The sequence below is a fragment of the Acanthaster planci genome, linkage group LG02 (assembly GCF_054643075.1).
Source record: "Acanthaster planci isolate LZ-2023a linkage group LG02, COTS_SCS, whole genome shotgun sequence".
NCBI classification, from domain to species: Eukaryota; Metazoa; Echinodermata; class Asteroidea; order Valvatida; family Acanthasteridae; genus Acanthaster; species Acanthaster planci.
In genome coordinates, this window is record NC_141778.1 from 30,810,454 (window position 1) to 30,829,217 (window position 18,764).

Consider the following 18,764-nt stretch of genomic DNA (forward strand, 5'->3'; position numbering starts at 1 on the left):
TAGGCAAATAATTCGTAGCAGAGGTTTCCATTACAGAATATTATTTCAAGCTACTGAATGCTAATGATACAAACAGTTCCCGACTGACCAGTTCTTTTAAATAGTATTTCCCAATGTTGCTACTTTCACTAAGTTGTATCACATTCCTGGCAACACTGTATGAGTCATTCATTTTTGGAACAATGGTGCAATTTCGTTTTCAGTCTCTTACAGTGTATGAGAAATCCAGTAGCATTCGACTTACTTTTTTGGTCTGTTTGAGAGGAAATGTTTGCTTCCATCTTGAGCTAGGTTAGGCTGAATGGGATGGACTCTCATATTGCTTCCAGGACCGATGTCCAGTAATCGCCATGTCGATGGCAGGTTAATTGGATGACAGTGTGTGCAAGAAACGCTTGTCTCTTGTTGTTTGCCTCTTAATTCAAGACTGGGCCTACCACAAGGCCAATAAACACTGTCCACACAAAGTCAATACCAATGTCCTAATGGGTAAGAAGAGGTTGATTCGCAATTTGCTGTCGAATGGCCTTATGGAAGTGCCAGGCAGTTTACTGCAAGCTGCTCCAAACATGCCAGTTTGACAAACTCTAGCCTTGCTTAGCCAGCTGGGGGCCTAGGCCTAGCCTATTATTTATCTGAAAATTTAAATGAAAATTCGTGCTGCATAAAGAAGGTTACGTAGCTCTAACCATGCTAACGTTTGTGTATACATGTAATTGCAGAGTACATGTATATTACTATCGAAGCTTAAGGTGACAATACCTGAATAGCTGGCACAAGCAGTAGCCTGACACATGTTGCACTGGACCGCGCACTGCCGCAGCGTAGGCACGGGCCCACTGACAGACGTGAATCCTGTTTTTTTTCTTTCTTTGAAAACAGAAAAATTTGTCCAAAAGCCACAACTGTTCCGAGGAAAGACCCATGCATCATGTAGCCTATCCGCTCCGACCAGAACAAAAGAGGGCGTATTTTGTTGGTGCTCACGGCATAGGGTTGCAATACGCGCCAATAGAAAACAGTGCAAAACCTATTGACTCTCGTGAAGAGGTTGGCCTTCGCTTTTTTACTGGAAATTCAAGATTATGGCCAGAACATCACTTTTCGTTTCAATTTCATGGGGGTTAGCCACGAAAATCTTTTTTATTCGCCTTTCAAGGAAGACACCCCCAAAACAGCAGTAAAACTAAGCGCTCATTTGTGAATGTAGCCGCCCGCCTCTATCCAAAATAGGCCCGTAATTTGGGGCTTTTTGTGAAAGAAATACCCCGAACTGGAGACTATCAGTCCCAATTCGGGTTATATAGAAATATTTCTATGACGCCTCCTGATTATGGCCTGTCATATCGTAAAAACCCCGTGGGATCACAAAAAGTTAATGAGCTTGCACGCAGAAATACAACCATTTGGTGGAATGCACCCACAGGCGCACCATGAGCCGCGCAAGTATATGCGTGTTTGACACAGAGTACGCTATGTACGCGTAACTAATTTATCCGGGACAGGCACAATGAGAATTTTTTTATTTCGTTCCCTCGAATAATTATTTCGTTCCCTCAAAATATGCTATTTCTTTCGATCGCATGAAATGAAGACTGTACGTTAGGCATAGACATAGCTTAGATATTAAATAAAAATTTTAGTAGAGTTAACTATAGGCCTGTGTCCCTTTTTAAAATTTGATAGTGAATTTAGCAGATATAGACAAATCTATCCTTTGTTAAATTTTGAATAAAGAATTTGGTGCGGTTTAACAAATCTGGCTCTTGTTAAATTTTGCACACGGAATTTGATGGGGCTAGAAAAGTTCATCCCTATCTAAAGTACTCATGTGGTTTTTGAACTAGGTCTGTCCCTAGTTGGTAACTGTGTTATAAAACCCAAAACAAAAGAGGTGCACAAAAAAGAACTCTGAGAACCACAGTCAAGCATTTGCAGAACTCTTAAAAAACTGCACATAATGCATCAAAATACAAGTCTTGTCTGCCAGATTAAAAACAATTGCATCATTTTACGATTATTTTCAGTACAGAAAATAGGCTCGCATTATGGAGCATCAATTTTTAATGTTTGACTGAAAAAAGACAAAATGAATGCATTCATTCTCCAGTTCTTGCTGAAATGTGAACATTTGCAGTTAATTATGAAGGTGTTTATCGAACTGTTTTATTTTTGTGATTTCACCAAGGGTTTAACCTACCTGTTTTAAAGAACAGCACCCTCCTGAACCATTTCCCTTGAAGAGGTTTCACGTTGGATAAAATGATTAGTGTGACTATGTACCTGCAACTGTCTTATCATTCTACATGTTTAATGGCGTGAAGCGCACTTTGACATAGAGGATAAATGTAAAACGCCGAAAGGAAAGCAGAAAGCTGATAAACTAATGATAAATGCATGTAACAGAGCGTGAAATTAAATTTTTATGTTCACAACCAATTAAAAAACAGAGACATCTACGCTGTGCGATGTACAGTTTACCAGCTCGTTAATTTAAGAGCAACGCTAAAACTACGAACGGTTGTGTGGGTCCTGCTGTCGTATGTTCCGCCCGCAGTCGGCTCCACATATTCCCAAAGGTGCGCTGACTTATAATTGGGGAGGGATCAGAGGCGCCATACGTAAGTGTGAGTGGTGTTATAGGGTGGTTCACCAGGCTGCCGTATCAAAGATAGCCGTCATCACAGAGTATGACGTAATGTCTAGGATGCCTCCATCTATCTTTAGGTGCAGCGCGCATATATCCGTAGTTTGTTAACAGCATTAGTGAATTTGAGCAGGAGTGGAGATCAATAATGCAAACACATACCACGAAAAATTGACGAGCCCTTTTCAAATTGCCATGCATTTGGAAAAATCTGCAAAGAATGACGATTCCTCTCTTTTTGTCACATGACTGTGGCCACTAGGGACCTAAAGATACCGAAAAAAAAATATCAGTACCCTTTGGCCTGAGAGCCGTAGGCTGCCGTATGCTTAACACGCTTCCGGCTGTGTGGCTTACGACTCACTCCAAACTCCTTCGATAAAATGAAACCAACAGTAACCATCGTTTACGTAGCCACAGGCTGATGGCCTTTACGTTTTTATATGTATCTGTATAAATAGATAATTAACCGGTATTTATTTTTGTAGATAGAGTGTCCATCATGTATATTAGGTTTAAACAATGTCATAGTTGGCATTTGAAATTGTACTGTGTTAATGAAGTTAATGAATGCACCTAAGGTCCAATCATTTCCATCGACTAGACTCTGCTATATCTCGCAAAAAGGACTTGCCCGTGGTACTCACAACGAAAGCACTGCGCAGAGCCGAATGCTCGACTCATCGCTTCCTGGTTCGGACGAAGCGGAGGCTGAAACTGAAATTGAGAGCGCCAAGGACACCCAGCGTAAGTACCCCCTAGAAACTGAATACCAGCCAGCTAGCAAGCTCTGTATATCAACGATGAGGACAAACCCATGACAGACACGCGGGACACAGAGGGGCTACTGTGTATAACAGCAGACAAGGCGCTAGGTTGTCCTAAGGCAGTCGCCTGACTGGTTCGAAGAACATGACGAAGCCATCCAAGAACTGTTATAGGAAAAGAGGGGCTACAGGCAACATTCAGAGAAATCAAGGCCACAACTCAGAAAGAGATCAGGAACAGGAAGGACATAGGAAGGCCTAGGAGTTGATGGAGATGGCTGACCGGAATGACATGCATGGCTCTTACAGGACTGAAGGCTACCGCGGTCTCTGCAACAATTCAGCTGATTCAGTGAAATCAGCAGATAGAGGTAAGCTCTGTTACGACCGGACAGAAATAACAGAAAGATGAAACGAAAATTTCTGTACTCATCTAACTCAACAAAGATTAGCTAATCCCCAAATACTTGCCAATTGCTGATACGAAGATGCGCTAAAGAAGAACTGTGTGATCCAATAACTCCGCACGAAATCAAGAGAATAGTGAAAAGCATGAGAAGTGGAAAGGCTCATGGGCGGGGTGTAGTTCATCATGACATCCTGAAATACGGCGGCCCCAGCCCCGGGGCAGAGCTTCTAAAACTCCACAGTGCATGTTGGGAACACCAGTACCTACACTGTACCTCAGGACTTCAAAGACGCAATAACAGTGACAGTGTACAGGAAGAAGGGCGATAGAAGAGTGATTGTGGGCATCACCGAGGCATGGTTACGCCAAAGGTTATTGGACAAAGCCCTTTCAAAAAAATTGATGCCAGAGAACCGATGTGGATTCAGAGCCGGTGGGTCCACCGGTGATACGATCTCCACGCTGAGACAGCTTCGGAAGAAGGCGGTGGAGCAGCAGCAACCGTTGTTCATCGATTTTTCCAAAGCGTTAGACACGGCGGACAGAGAAACTTTGTGGAGAGTACTGGAAATGCATGGATTCTAAAGAGAGTAATCGCCTTTTTTCAAGCTCTTCCGGTATGGTATGACCGGGAACGTGTCAATGGGAGGGGACGTAAGCGATGGCTTCGTCATCGGGCACGGAGTGAGGCAGGGATGCGTCCTGGCACCGACACTTTTCACACTCCCTCCACCTTGCAGCATTTCTGGCAACCCAACCTGACAACCAGTGTATTCATCAGGACCAGAGCAGATGGAAAGCTCTTTAACCTCTCCAGACTTAAGGCATGCACAATGTCTGAGAGCTCCTCAATGCAGACGACTCAGCCCTGCTCGGCGTTGACCCGGAGGAGATGCAAGAAACTGTTGACAATTTCTCTGCAGCTGCCACCCTTCTGGGGCTGAGGATTAATGTCTTCAAAACCGAACTCCCGTATCAGCCTCCCACCCATCGGAGGAATGCCGAAGAAACCAAGGCAATGATGCCGAAGACATTTTTTGTCGGCGGTACAAAAATTGACATTTTCTGTAGGATTTAGTAGCAAAATGTCAGCAATGCGCTTTAAGGTAACCTAACTGAAAGGATTATGACTGTACAAATGACAGGAAGCACATGCAGCCTCAATCCGGAAAATCATTGCCGTTTTTATTTCAGATTCGTCTGCCCCAACCCGATAAGTCACACTTTTGACACGAAATGCTCCCGGTTAGCATTTTTCAGTCAGATCGATATTTCGTTCTTCTTTCTTGGTTGGTTTACACAATACGACCCTTTAGTGCCAAACTGACGTCCATCCACGTGAAAGGTCGAATTCCACAATGCGTTATAAATTTCAATCAACTAAAAAAATAGCCTCGGTAGGTGCCCGCCGTCCATCACCTGTTCATGAGGAAGGAGCACATATCGTCTGTAGCCGAACAAGATAATTAAAATTGTTCCGACTGATTTAAGTCACTGCTTGTTTGACTTAAGAAAGACACGCTCTCATTGCCAGCAAATGCCCCAATCTTCGCGCGACCCAATTTGCAGCGGAAAGGTAGCACGTTTTTGTAAGCACTCGTATGTTTATACGCTTCCAGCAATAAAACCATATAACTTCACTGAGTGCCAAGGCCCTGCCTTTTTAATTAGATCCCGTCGGATATATTTAGATTCATGTGATCGAGAGCACCGCCGTCCCGGATGAGCGTTAGTAAGATCATCGGCCCAGAGAGCACTATTTAATACAGACGGAATCACTATCGCATTCAACCCGTCAACATCGTTCGCTTTCAACTTGCGATTCTCGATTAAAGCGTGCACGAAAGCAAGAGCCAGTGTAGCTTGCTAGAGGGTTCTGCTTCAGACGTGACTTTCCCGCGCCAAGTTGCGCGACAGACATCGCGATTGCACTGGACAGTGTGAAACAGCAAAGAACTTCATACGAAAACAATGGAAGTAGGGCATGATAAAAGACATCGACTCCCGGTAAATCATTTGTCGCTCAATCGCACGTGCAAAAATATGCAAGTTAACATGCGCATTAGCTTCAAGTCGCACTCTCTTCGTCGACTGGAAGTTATCGTAGAAAATTGGATATTTAAAGCCCATCCATTTGGATCTTTTGGGCTACTCCAAGACCGACACAGTTAATTGTCATTCGATTTTGCAACAACACTTCACAATCCTTGATAGTTGCCCCCTTTTTCATCATGATGAAGATGAATATACCTATTTGCCAGGAGAAATCTGTAATCCTTCTAGGAAAGCTCCGCCTAGATTGATATCAAAACCATGTTTGCACAGAACAAGGACGCTCCGATCAGACGTTCTGACCGAGGACTGATTATGCTATGGGGAAATCTTAGAATCCCAAAAATGTTTCCCTCGGTCGTAATTCAGACAAGCACACAACATTCTGACCCGGTTATCAACTCCCCAGAAACTTCCACGTACATTTTTGTATATTTACCCGAGAGAATGTGGTTCGCGCTCAAATTTATTTGGCCATGTCAAATACCCGACATGGACTTCATTTTATCAAAGCAACTGGCCTCGTTCATCAAATCTGACAGTTACTATTGACAAGGTGAATCACGTTAATGTATAAAACAAAATGGCCCGCATGCATTTCCAGCTGCTTGCAAATGAACTGTTCGAAAAAAAAGGACTTACAAAGGGGCAATGTAGGCGTTCATTAGGGCCGAAATGTTATACATTTACAATCTGCGTCACGTAGTTCTTGCACGTCCACCACCGGAGGTTGATGTTTTTGTAATAGGATAATTGATTTATATGGGTGTCAAGCGCGACGGATGACGTCGCCAGGACTCGCCAACGCCAGATCATCAACTCCTCTACTATCCAGTAAAAAAAAATAGATAGTAAATTTTTGCCCTGGCCAGCACATCATGAGAGCGGCGAGGCCCCAAGCGCAACCAATGAGCCTTGACAATCTGGATTTACTTGTATCTGATGTCTGACCTAGAAGTTAAAGGCTACGCAGTATGATTGAGGACACGATGTTCAGTTTTCGACACGAGTTCTTAGCCTTCATGTTGGAACATTTCACTTATGAGTAAAATACTCTAAAAGCCGTCAAAACAACGACCGGCAAAAATGAAAACATTGACCAGTGTTTTTTTTTAATTAATGTTTATACTCTTGTTCACATCACCCGAGAAATTCGTTCCTAGAATTTTCGACCGAGAACTCAGATTTTCGTCAGCAGGGTGATCTGGATGTTTAATCTGTGAGCTTACAAACTCATGATCCCAACACTAGATCATAGACGCCTGGGAGTTTTTATCGTCCCCCATCCCAGTGATGGTTTGTAAGCTCTGATCTACATGTACACTGTCTCATGTTCATACACACCCCGAAATAGCGAGCGTCCCAGTCTAGGACGTTGATATTTCAGATGTGCTGTAGTAACAGGTGATTTGATGTAATGTTGTAACGTGTAGGCCTAACAAGTGGAGCTGGGGCGACGGGTTGTCCAGAAATCTGGTCTTGAGGGACCGCTCAGTCTCCCCAATGAGTGGTTGCAGGATAGGCTCCGAATTGTCTGAGCGGACCCAATCATGATTTGCGGGCTGCCAAAGTCTCCCCTTCTTGGAGCATTTTTTGGACTGGATAGCTTGGACTGGATACATTTCTGAAAATAGTGGTCAAAACGGTGCCCTCAAAATTGTGGATGATGCGGATTGATAAGCGGGCATCAATTTTTCAAAATGCCGATGAGTGTCACGACTGCTTTAAGGGCTGATCAGCTCGGGAGAGAAATGTCTTCAAAGTCATTGGTTAAGCCAGTAAAGACTGAAAGGAAAACGAAAAATGAGCTAAAATTGGATGTGTGTCTTGAACACCTGAGAAACCTGTGGGCATTTTCCCTAATTTTTTGAAGTAGGGATATTTATCACTGTTGTTTATGGCAACTTATTCGCGGGTCTGCAATCATAAAGGACCGTGTGCACTGTCCTTATCAAGTCTGCCCTTAGCACAGGATGCGGTAGATCGATTCCCGTCCGCTCTTTACTCGCCATTATACGTGACGCTCGTAATCGTCTGGGAGTGTGCGTGGGGCTGCGGATATCGAGCTATGGATCTCGCTGTTCTATCTGTTCTATGTCGAGATCGCAGATGGTGGGAGAACTGAATATCCCATTGCTAGCTGCACAATTTCATTTGTAGTAAATTCCACTGTGAACATACAAAGTAAATGTATACAAATTTCAAACATACTTTGAGGAACTGAATGATCTGACAAGGTAAGAGGTGTGTCCTTTCGCTCAAACCTGTATATCTTGCTTCAATTCTACTTGAGTGGTTGACAGTGCTTTGCCAAGTTGAACAGGGGTCAACGAGGTTGTAAGACCATACGATTTCAGTTCTTTCCATTTCGACATCCTCACTGATGTTCTTAAAGTATTTTGGGTTGGTGACGTGGTGTTCTCTGTCTCTTACTAAAGGTACAAAGGTTTGCTCGCGGATTCAATATGCAGGTCATCCTGCTGACGAAGACCGGAGCTCTTGGTCGAAAATTTCAGGTACAAATTTCTCAGGTGTTTTGAGCGAAAGTTAAAAATTAATTCAACTATCAACAAAGACAAACTTCAGGCAAGTAGTTGGTCAATGCCATTTTTATTTGGTACGAAACTTCCACAACCGTGCCAGTTAGGGTAAATCTGACCAACTTCCTGGGACGAGCTGATAAAAGGTATATAAGCTGATAATAGCCAGTTGATACGTTTGACAGCAGTATTGTTGAGCAACGGTGATCCTTAACTCTCCTGGCGAAGCTTGGCGATGATGTGTTGACGTAGTACAATATAAGCCAGACCATCGGCCAAACACTTGTTGGGTGGACAAAACTCCTTGGCAAAAGGCGGAATACTCCCGTCAAATATTAACCACTTTCTTGTTACATACTTATGGTCACGTGCCTTTTTCCCCCCAATGATACTTTTTTGCATCGCTTGACACCGCAATCTCTTTGTCATTGATTAACAATTCTGACTCGTGTTTTAAATTCGAGGCCAGCGCTTTTTATACAGGCGCGTGTCCTTTTTACAGTTCGTGTTGACTTTACCTTCAGACACAAACAGCTTTGAGCTCGTTTTCTACGGGATTGCTGAAAAAAAGGTCGTGCAGCTTGGCCAGTGAAGTGGTAATAATGTGGGTGTAAAACAGTTAAACCGAACGTTCCATGGGTCTGCTTGAAATCATGTTTTGAGGTGTGAAGGAAGACTTTTGGTAGCTGCCATTTTAGAGTTTGGATGACGTCACAAAATATGACGGAGAAAGCTTGAATAAAACTCAGGTGACAAGTGAGTCACAATCTTAACAGATTGCCTTCCATCTCACTGTATTCTTTCGTGGTTAAACAACTTCAGTGTTGACTTTAAAAAGAACAAAGAAGCAGGAGAGTTGTTTTCTTGTCTTTCATAGCTGCGAACACACAATCTGAAGAGGGTCCTGTCCGATTTACTTGGCTGCGGCCTGAAATTACGCACACGTCTATGGTACCAGTGGTTGCAGCCAGTCTGCACAGAGTTGAAGGTAATTTCAAGCCGCAACCAGGTGATTTGGACGCGGCCTACTTATTAATTCCACAGATGTGTAAACACAAGAACTTGCTAAGCAAAGGAACTATGCGCTGAGCAAAAGTAGGATACCAGCCAAATCGCCGTAAACTGTACAATGCACGCGACTGGTGCCCGACAGATTTCTGGTAATAGCATAGTGAATCTGCTAATAATGACAAGTCCGGCCCTGGATTTGAGTCCCACCTGCTGTATCAGTGGTGATAGAATGGGGGTCTCCAGTTCCTGCCTGATACGGTGTAGGGGTCTTAAGCAGAACTAGCCTATGCCCCCCCCACTCGTCATCGGCCGTTGTAATACCAATCATCCACAGGCTTCTTCAGGCCCGAAAGCGCATGGCGCGTACGATCTTGGGTCTCTGCGCTTGACAGACATGTAAGAAGTTCCTCTGGAGTGAATTATATTCACAGTGTCGTGAGATTAACGATTTCTCAGTGAACGATATTAGTGTGGGACGGAGAGAAAACGAATTTCGATTGCAAATGATGCACGCCTGACTCTTGCATAAAGATGGCGTTTCTCAGAAAAAATCGATACTCGTGTTTCTCGTAGATTGATGGCCATGAAATATTCGGTTTCGTTAACTAAAAGAAGACTGTGCTTACCTCATAGGAATTCATTTATAAGGAATAAAAAGCCTACTCAAAGTTCGAACCATTTTATGGTCGATGCCCAGCGTCTCTTGTGGCTTGATCTACTGCCGTCCGGAGCTGGCATCGCCCCGGGATTCGGCATTCACAATCTCAGTAATTTCTTTGGCGACATCGCGAGGGAGCACAAGATGAACTTAAACAGCGGAATGCCATTTGGAAATTTGCAAGATTGCTGACGTCCCTACCACGGCCATCATATGAAATGTAAACACATCAACTGTTTTCAGAGACCTGCATTTCGAAATTAGGAGACACAATACATGCTGACGGGATATCTTACTATGATCATGCTTGCTGTAATCGTCCCCTTTTCAAGATGGAAATCACACAAGGAGAATCGATCATCGATCTTAAATTACACGAGCCCAAGTATAGTTACGATTAGCATTATGCACTTGCTTCAGACGAGGACTACTTCGTCCCGTCTCTACCGACGATATTGAGCGTGTTCTGTACCGGTCAATCCCAGGAAATCACCCCCTCTTCAGCGGGTCACCACTTCTGCCTCACTGCACATAACATTTAATACAAACTTCACACTTGAGGCTGACCTAGAAAACCCAGATATGTCCCGCGCCACTTTCTAAAACCATTAGGGAGAAATCAATCAAGAAGGCACCGGGATTCATTCCCCCTCGCTATGGGCGGACACCCACGCCGGAACGGGGCCGATGTTGCCAGCCGGGCTGCGTCGATGCGTTTGGTACTCCCGTCTGACCCCCTCTTCACCTGGGAAGCTTCCGATCCAGGTTATGGAAGGGAGAGGGGCCACAGAAAATCACAAACCGTTTTATTCGTTCGGTATTGAGCGCTGGTGCACCTGTTATATGCTGCTATCGATCGAATTAGATTAGTAGTGGCCTTATTTCATTGTTTCGCGATCGAATTTTTTCTTTCTTTTTTTCTTTCTCTTTGAAGACGGGGGAGAGTCACTCCACGGCTAGACGCAGAACCAATTACGTGTACGTTCAATCTCCCAGCACCAGAGTGCGGAGCGACAAATGGCCATGGTCGGCCCGTCTTCCAATCAGCCAAGCGCTTTATTACAGGATGCGAGAGGACTCAAGCTCACACCTGCGTCCAGAGACGGCTTAATGAGGAGGAGGACATGTGTAGACAGACGGAGTGACGGATTGGATCGGAGGACTTACACGAGTAACAGGGAACAGATGGTTAGAGGATCCTTGAAGCTCAGAAACCAGCGAGATGGCTCCCACCAAGAAATGTCGACGCCTGCTCGGTCGAACTAGTTGATTGGGTTATGGAAAGCGAATACTGGGACAGTCCCTGTTCCAGACATTACAAGTGAAGCTCATGGGTGCTCCACTGACGTTTAAGTTGACTGTATGTGCTCCTAGCACAAACTATAGAGGGCATTCGCAGGGTAAGAAACGAGGGCACGTGTGGGGTAGCCGTGGTTCGCTGGTTCACACGCTTTTTCACCTATTTACATTTAAGAATTAACTAGCGGGATGCTGCGCTTCGCGCGGCACCCGCTAGTGTCAACAAAGTAAGTGGAAGTAAGAAGTAATATTTTATTCCAATGATACCGCAATCTCTGGATTTGGACAATTTTCAGACTGATGATGCGCAATAAAGAGACCAACTTCGTGCGGGGACTGGCACAGTGAAGAGTAAAAAGCGCCTTCGAGAAAGAGGAAGCAGACACCAACTCATGCCTTCTTTTGGGAATATTTCAGTTATTCCAAGCTACTCGAGTAAAGTTTGCTAGTTGGCCGTTCTACTCAGTGTTCTAAGGATAGGAACGATGTATTGAGGCTAATGTAAACGGAATGCTCCGTTTGCACGTAACACATTTTGTTTGCCTTTTTAACGGTGAAAGCGGGATGTTGACACAAAAGTCCACACCAGTGTAATTTGACTGACACTTTTCTATTAGCATAATCAAGAATAGAAAAAAACATATAGACAAAACAAAAGATTATCCATCGGACACGACTCGATATCCAAGACAGATAAAACTGATCTTACAGAGAACTTAAGTGTACATGTAAAACAATCGTTTAAGCTGCAGCGGGCACATCTCTGAATACTTCTAACATTTACCAACATTAGTGTTGTGTGGTTTTTAAAAGGTGTAAAAGTCGGCGGTGTTCTGGAGGACGTCTAACCCGGCCCATGTTTAAGTGAGGAATTTGTGGAACAGTATGCAGGGGAACACACTTTGTAGATGACAGCTTAATGATGTCTACAAATCCCAACCTTAATTTTGTCGAAGCAACCGCTGACGTTTTGAAATTTACCTTGTCACTGCTGTGGACATTTGATTTTTATCAATTAAAATTGATTTGTTGAGGTACTTTTAGTATGGAATAACTAATAGTTATGACTATCTTTACACATATCGATGTGAATATTGTGGCTTTGTTTAGCAGATAAATAATGGAGGGTTTATCTATGATTAAGGAACTCCGCTGTGTTGATGTTTTGGTAATGAAACCATGACAATGATATCTCGGCAGAGATGTCAGGTGAACTCTAAACTCAATGGAACCATGCACTTGAAAACAGATTATCATAGAAATTTGGGGCAACAAATCAAATCATGATTTTTTGCCTGGAAGATTTGTGAATTTATAAAGACATGCATATTGAAAAGGCCTATATAGAGATGTTGTAACCGATCAGAAACTCAAGTGCACAATGACCGACACCAAAAGAAGTACCTCACTGAGAGTACGTCAAGTTCAAAGGCTAAGCCACTCTCCCAGTCCCGTAAATGGCTCGGCGTAATCCCTAACTCTAACCCCAACCCTATCCCTAACCATTATCCCTAACCCTATCTCTAACCCCAACTCTATCTTTACTCCTAGCCCAAACCCTATCTCTAACCCTATTATCCCTAACCCTAGCCCGAACCCTTCATATCCCTGACTGGGAAAGCGTCGCCGTTGTGCTTGAATATGGGAATGCTCATTACCGTGAAAAAAAAAAACCAAGCATTTATTAAAGCACCCTTTGAAAACAGTGAAACAAAAGTTGAAAGCGAGGTCAACTGAGACAGAAAGGTGCATTTTGAATGTTTACGTGAAAACAAATTAATTGTGTGCTGTCATTGAAATAAAAAGCCTCAAATTCAGTTTATAGATTTAAAAAATCCATGTATTCAACCTAAAAAATTGCCTTGGGAGTTTTGCGCTCAGGAAATTAAAAAAAAAAGAAAAAAGAAATAGGTGAGGGAAAAATCTAAAAGTTATGTGGTGTTGACCAAGCATTCAGGCGCACGGACTCCTGAAATTCGCAAGGAATCGCAGTTACCGGCTTCCATATAGGACTCTTCTGGGATCTCGGGGTTCCCGGCCCATCACACTTCCTCCCTGCCCATCCATTTAACTCCAAAAAGGGTTTGAGCGACCATGCAAGGGAGGAAACGAGACAAGCCCCTAAGCCCTGGCCGCCGAGTCGGCCATACGTCTCGAACCTGTACTAAGGTGCTCACCTGGACTTCGCGGACAGTCCCAGCAGAAGAGCTTACCCCGTGGGCTAAGGTACTGTTGGTATTTGGCGGGGGTAAATTAGAGTCTCTTATAGCTACTGACTGACAGCACGCTTTGGGAAAATAAAAGTCACCAGTGGGATTCGAACCCACCGTCTGACTATCAGATAACCACCAGCTTAACCATTTGGCAATTTCAGGGAATTGCTTTTGGCTGTTCATATTTACGTAGATAACAAAACCATTAACCAAGTTATACCCAGAGAATTTTGCTCTGCAAAGACAACGCTACAATAGTGCATCGTGTAGCAAAATGAACAAGGGGCCTGCGCACAAATCTCCCTGACGGCTTCTCCTTGGTAAATTAAATGCGCGCATCAATACGATAGGGTTCCAAGACTACACGTACGTCCGGACGTACACGTCTGAGGGTGCACCCTTGCAAACTAGGCCAAGATTTGTCCTCCAAGCTCATTAATAAAAGTTATAAACGCAACATATTCTATATTAGTGAGTCCTGAGGGCCATGAAATCGAGGAATTGGAGAAATATGGCACTGAACCTCCAACTTGGACTTTGGTCTTGCAATTATGAGCAATTTGGGTGCAGTCGGTTCCGAAAGTGGCACTATTTGGCCATTTTTCCGAGGGATGGTTTTTCAAAATGGCCACTTTTCAGGGCAGGGACATTTTCTTCATTTTAGGGGTGGTCTGCTTCTGGTGAAAATTTCTCAAACATTCATTGGTCAACCCCCCGAAAATTGAAAGGAAAATGAAAGGGGACATATCGATCATCGTTTTTCTGTGCAGCCTGGACACCTGTGAGAGTGGTGAGTATTTTTCAAATATTTGTGAAGTGTGAGCATTATCATTGCTGTCTATGGGAATTTGTCTGTAGTGGTACAGCCATGAACTCTGGCAGGTTGCACTACACCATAATACGCGCCAATAGAAAGCAGTAAAATATCAGAGCGAAAAAGCGCCGCCTGTTGACTCTCGGAGGAGGTTTGTCTCCTTTTTTCAGCGGAAATTCAAGATTATGGCCATGCCAGAAGATTACTTTTCCTTTCAATTTTATAGGAAGATACCTGCAAAGTAGTAAAACTACTCACCCGGCTGTGATTGTCGCCGCCCGCCTCTATCCAAATATGCCCGCAATTTAGGGCTTTAGCGAAAGAAATAACCCGAACTGGAAACTGCCAGTCACAAATTCGGAATTTATAGAAATGATTCGTTGATCCCTCCTGATTATGGCATGTCTTATTGTAAGAACCCGTGGGATCACAAAATATTCATGCTCAGAAATACAACCATTTCGCGAAATGCACCCTCAATAGTATCATGCAGGCCATTTTTTCCGGGGAAAGTGAATCGGGAACCGAACAGTTCTGCTGAATAACATGTTATGTTTTGTGGTGGATCTGATACGTGGTTTATTTCTTCAGATACCCTGCCCTGTGAATCGAGCCTCTTTACAGCAACTTCCTTATGTACTTGAAAAGTGAGCACTGTTCCTGTCATTTTTATAACGTATTTTTAATATGTTGACTTTAGTTGTCGTATATTCAGTTGTGTCAAATGTTGACACCATCTGTCCCTAACCCTATCCCTATCTCTAACCCTATCCCTAACCCTAACCATTATCCCTAACCCTATCTCTAACCCTATCCCTAACCCTATCTCTAACCCTAACCGTACCCCTAACCCTACCCCTAACCCTATCCCTAACCTTACACCTAACCCCAACCGTATCCCTAACCATTATCCGTGACCCTATCTCTAACCCTATCCTTACTCCTAGCCCCAACCCTATCCCTCACCATTATCCCTAACCATATCTCTAACTCTAACCCTATCCTTATCTCCAACCCTATCTCTAACCCTATGTGATACCATGGAGGTAGAGTGAAAATGTGTCTCCTATCCAGGAATGTATTGCAAAGGTGTTTCTTTTTTAATCCCGTTCATCGCTTCCAGGGAATAACATTCTAATTGCTTTTCAATCTCATCATTTCTGCTAATAACAGTACTTAAATGGGGCTGAATACATTAATCATACTTAGGTTTACCTTACGCGAGAAAGGATGAAATAAATACTCAAGAAATTAAGCCCCGTTTAGAAACTGTATCATAAACGCACAACGTGAGGATTTTAGCACGGGTCGGCAACGAACAAACAGTTTCCGACTGCGAGCTTTCATTAAGTTCCTTATCAATCGTTGATAGGTGATCGTGTATTTTTACCTGTATCATATAATTTAAACTGAAAGCTCCCCTTAGATTTCATGGTCTGGGGCGAAATAATATTCAGTAGTTTTATTTTCATGGGGTGAAAGTAATTATGCCCATACTTGAATTGGGAATTGATAATACTTAGGCCTTAAGCTGAAGAGCGCGGCCGGCCCTAACTGTAGGCCCTACATTCTTTATTCGTTTCAAACAGCGACGGTGTATTGTCACAGTACTAAATAAATTACACTAAGTGCTCACCTTGGCGTTCGTCGTCTGGGTGTAATAATATTCATGACTCATTTTCATGGGGTGCAAATAAATTTGTGGCTGGCCGATACTTGTACTGGTTGGAGTCTGTCCCGTGAAAAGCGGTGCCCCTTAGGCCCAACGTTCTATTTTGGTTTCATAAAAGTGTCTGTCTTTTAGTCTCGGTATTCGCTGAACACTGCTTCAGAATCATCCCACGAACATGCCCTTCCCGTCGAAAAAAAAATCAGGGATTAATAAAATTAATGTTTGGGATTGTCATTATTTTCTCGTTAATTTTTAGCGCAGTAGCATACTGTCAGCGATATGACAACAGGAGATCGTGACATGCAGCGCAGGCTCTTCGGGTTGACATGGACATTCACCATTCATGCCAATTAAGGGTCACGGGCTTGCATGAAAAAGCACGGATAAACCAATGCTAGACTCGACCACAAGTGAATAGATCTTGGATATTGATTATTATCCTTGTTAAATCAGATAGGAAGGTCGCAACTGGTACCACGCGTGCATTTTACTTAATGTAGGGGACGGCGCACACGTATCGTGAATATTCAGCGAATTTCCGAGAACCAATCAAGCTTGAAATGCAGTAGCGGTTATTACGTCACCGCCATGAAACGGAAAGAGAGAATAGTCGGGGAACCAACACCCCGCTGGTTCTCGGCTCGAACGCAGGAAGATCTGTACCGGGACCATCACACACACACCAAATGGCAAAGACCGTTCCATACGGTCACAGGAAGGGCCAATGGACGAACGCAACACAGGCACGGTTCGGGAGGGCGGCCGGCGTCAACAAATTCCATGCGCCAGGACCCGGCCACCAGGCCCGCACAAAACGCAGCGGCGCAGCCAGGACACCGCTCCCAACATGGCGCGGGTCAATTACATCGCGGGTGCGCCGCCACCTGCGCCAGAAACCGCGGGAAGACGGACGGGGCACCAGTGGGTTTCTCTCTTGTTAGTATAGATGAGGCGCAAACAAAAGCCGGATTTTTAAATGATCCTCTCGCAGTAGAGAAAAGTGAACATTATGGTGGCTCGCGTGGACATTGGTTACCCTTCGAACAAATTCACAGTCCAAACAACGAGAAGACATTGGGACGTCCACAACTGCATGTATTTTGGTCATTCCAAGAGGTTGGGGCACAATTTGTGACTGTGTCCCTGTTACATTGGTAACTTTTACCGTCTGTCTTGACCTGTAGAGTAGGTCATTTACTCTGTAAAGATAACACACACCTTTGTATTCAACATTGCAAGATGTATAACAATGTCAATTTAGAATCCACATGCTGAGAAATAGCTGTTCATTTTTACGCAACCCGTATGACAATAGACACCGTCACAAACTGTGCCCCAACCTCATAGAATGACCCATTTACACACTGTGCGGGTTTTACTATAGGCCTATGCAACATTCCTGCGTACGAAAGCACTGCGTATTAAAACGACCTCGATAATAATACAGTTGAAAACTGTGAAACAGAATTTTAAAAATCGTAGGGGGGTCGTTGATCGAAATTCTCAGTTGATAATAACAAAACGGTTCTCTACCAAATTAGCACTAGAGTTCCGTAGAAAAAAGTTTCATTTGTTTATAATTCACACCCCAGTCCAATGGCTTATACCGATATCCTTGTTATTGTTTGACCACGCCAAACAAACCGGTAGCCCTACTGTACCGTCAGAATGTGACGTGAATTTTTCGAAAGGTTTGGTCAAAACCTGCACAGCACTTGTGAATATACTGTAAGGAAAATGACCGGCTGTTTGTAAAGGACGGATATGTAGGGTGAATTCCGACTTTCAACGTTTTTATTTATTTATTAATTTTTTCAAGTGGAGATCGAGGTTGATGAATATAAATTGACATAGCTTTAGTGAGTCATTCGCATAAAACTGTGGACAAAAAAAGCGAGGCGCACATTATCGAGCCGCAGTGTCGAAGTGTTGCCTGTCGCTGAGACGGATGGCAGCTGGAACCATGTGGCGGTTTTGAAAAACGCTTCAATTATCTGGAAGTTCCCTCGGGTTTCTCCAAAACAAGTTCAGAAACGAAAAGAACAAATCCTACAGATAGGGGAATAATAATGCAGGCGCGCCAAATGTAATAAACTTCGAATCCAAGAGGGACGAATTCGGACTGGAGGCCCGCTGGGGCAAGAATAGGAGAGGCCTTGCTTTGTGTATTCAGCGGATTGAACCCTTCTGGGAATCCCAGCAGATGGTTGACAATCTGTCCTTTCTAAAAACGTGCCTCTTCTTCGGTTAGATCTGAAACACCGCCCGTTGACAGGAAAGAAATGACAGTACTGGAACGCAAAACGAAAATAACCCATGCTTAAGTTCGAGCAGTCAAGTAGAGAATCAAATTAACTTCTGTGTGGAAAAATATTGAAAGAAGGATATATGACCAAGTGTAGTTTAACAAACCCGCCGCTTCTAACATACCAAACCAATCATTCTGTCAATGAAAAGTTACAACATGCGGAAAAATGTACATCCCTTCAGATAACCGTCAGCTATGCTTCAACAGACCTGTTAGCCTTCTTCCTAGCCTGAGCATCAACACCATAACCAAGAAATCTACCAAAGACCTTGCAGCCGTTTGCCAAGGGCACTTTCTGTCTTGCTGTTAGGATCACTGCCCGATGACATACTGTGATTGCTGTGCCGTCCCTCTGATCTCGTTTAGACATGACC

At 43.7% G+C, this 18,764-nt stretch overlaps 1 protein-coding gene across 4 annotated transcripts in view; it reads right to left on the reverse strand.

Annotated features, from left to right (window-relative positions):
* The window catches only part of LOC110976980 (thyrotropin-releasing hormone receptor-like), a 191,224-nt gene that overhangs the window by 93,544 nt on the left and 78,916 nt on the right, over positions 1-18,764 (reverse strand). The window lies entirely within an intron of this gene.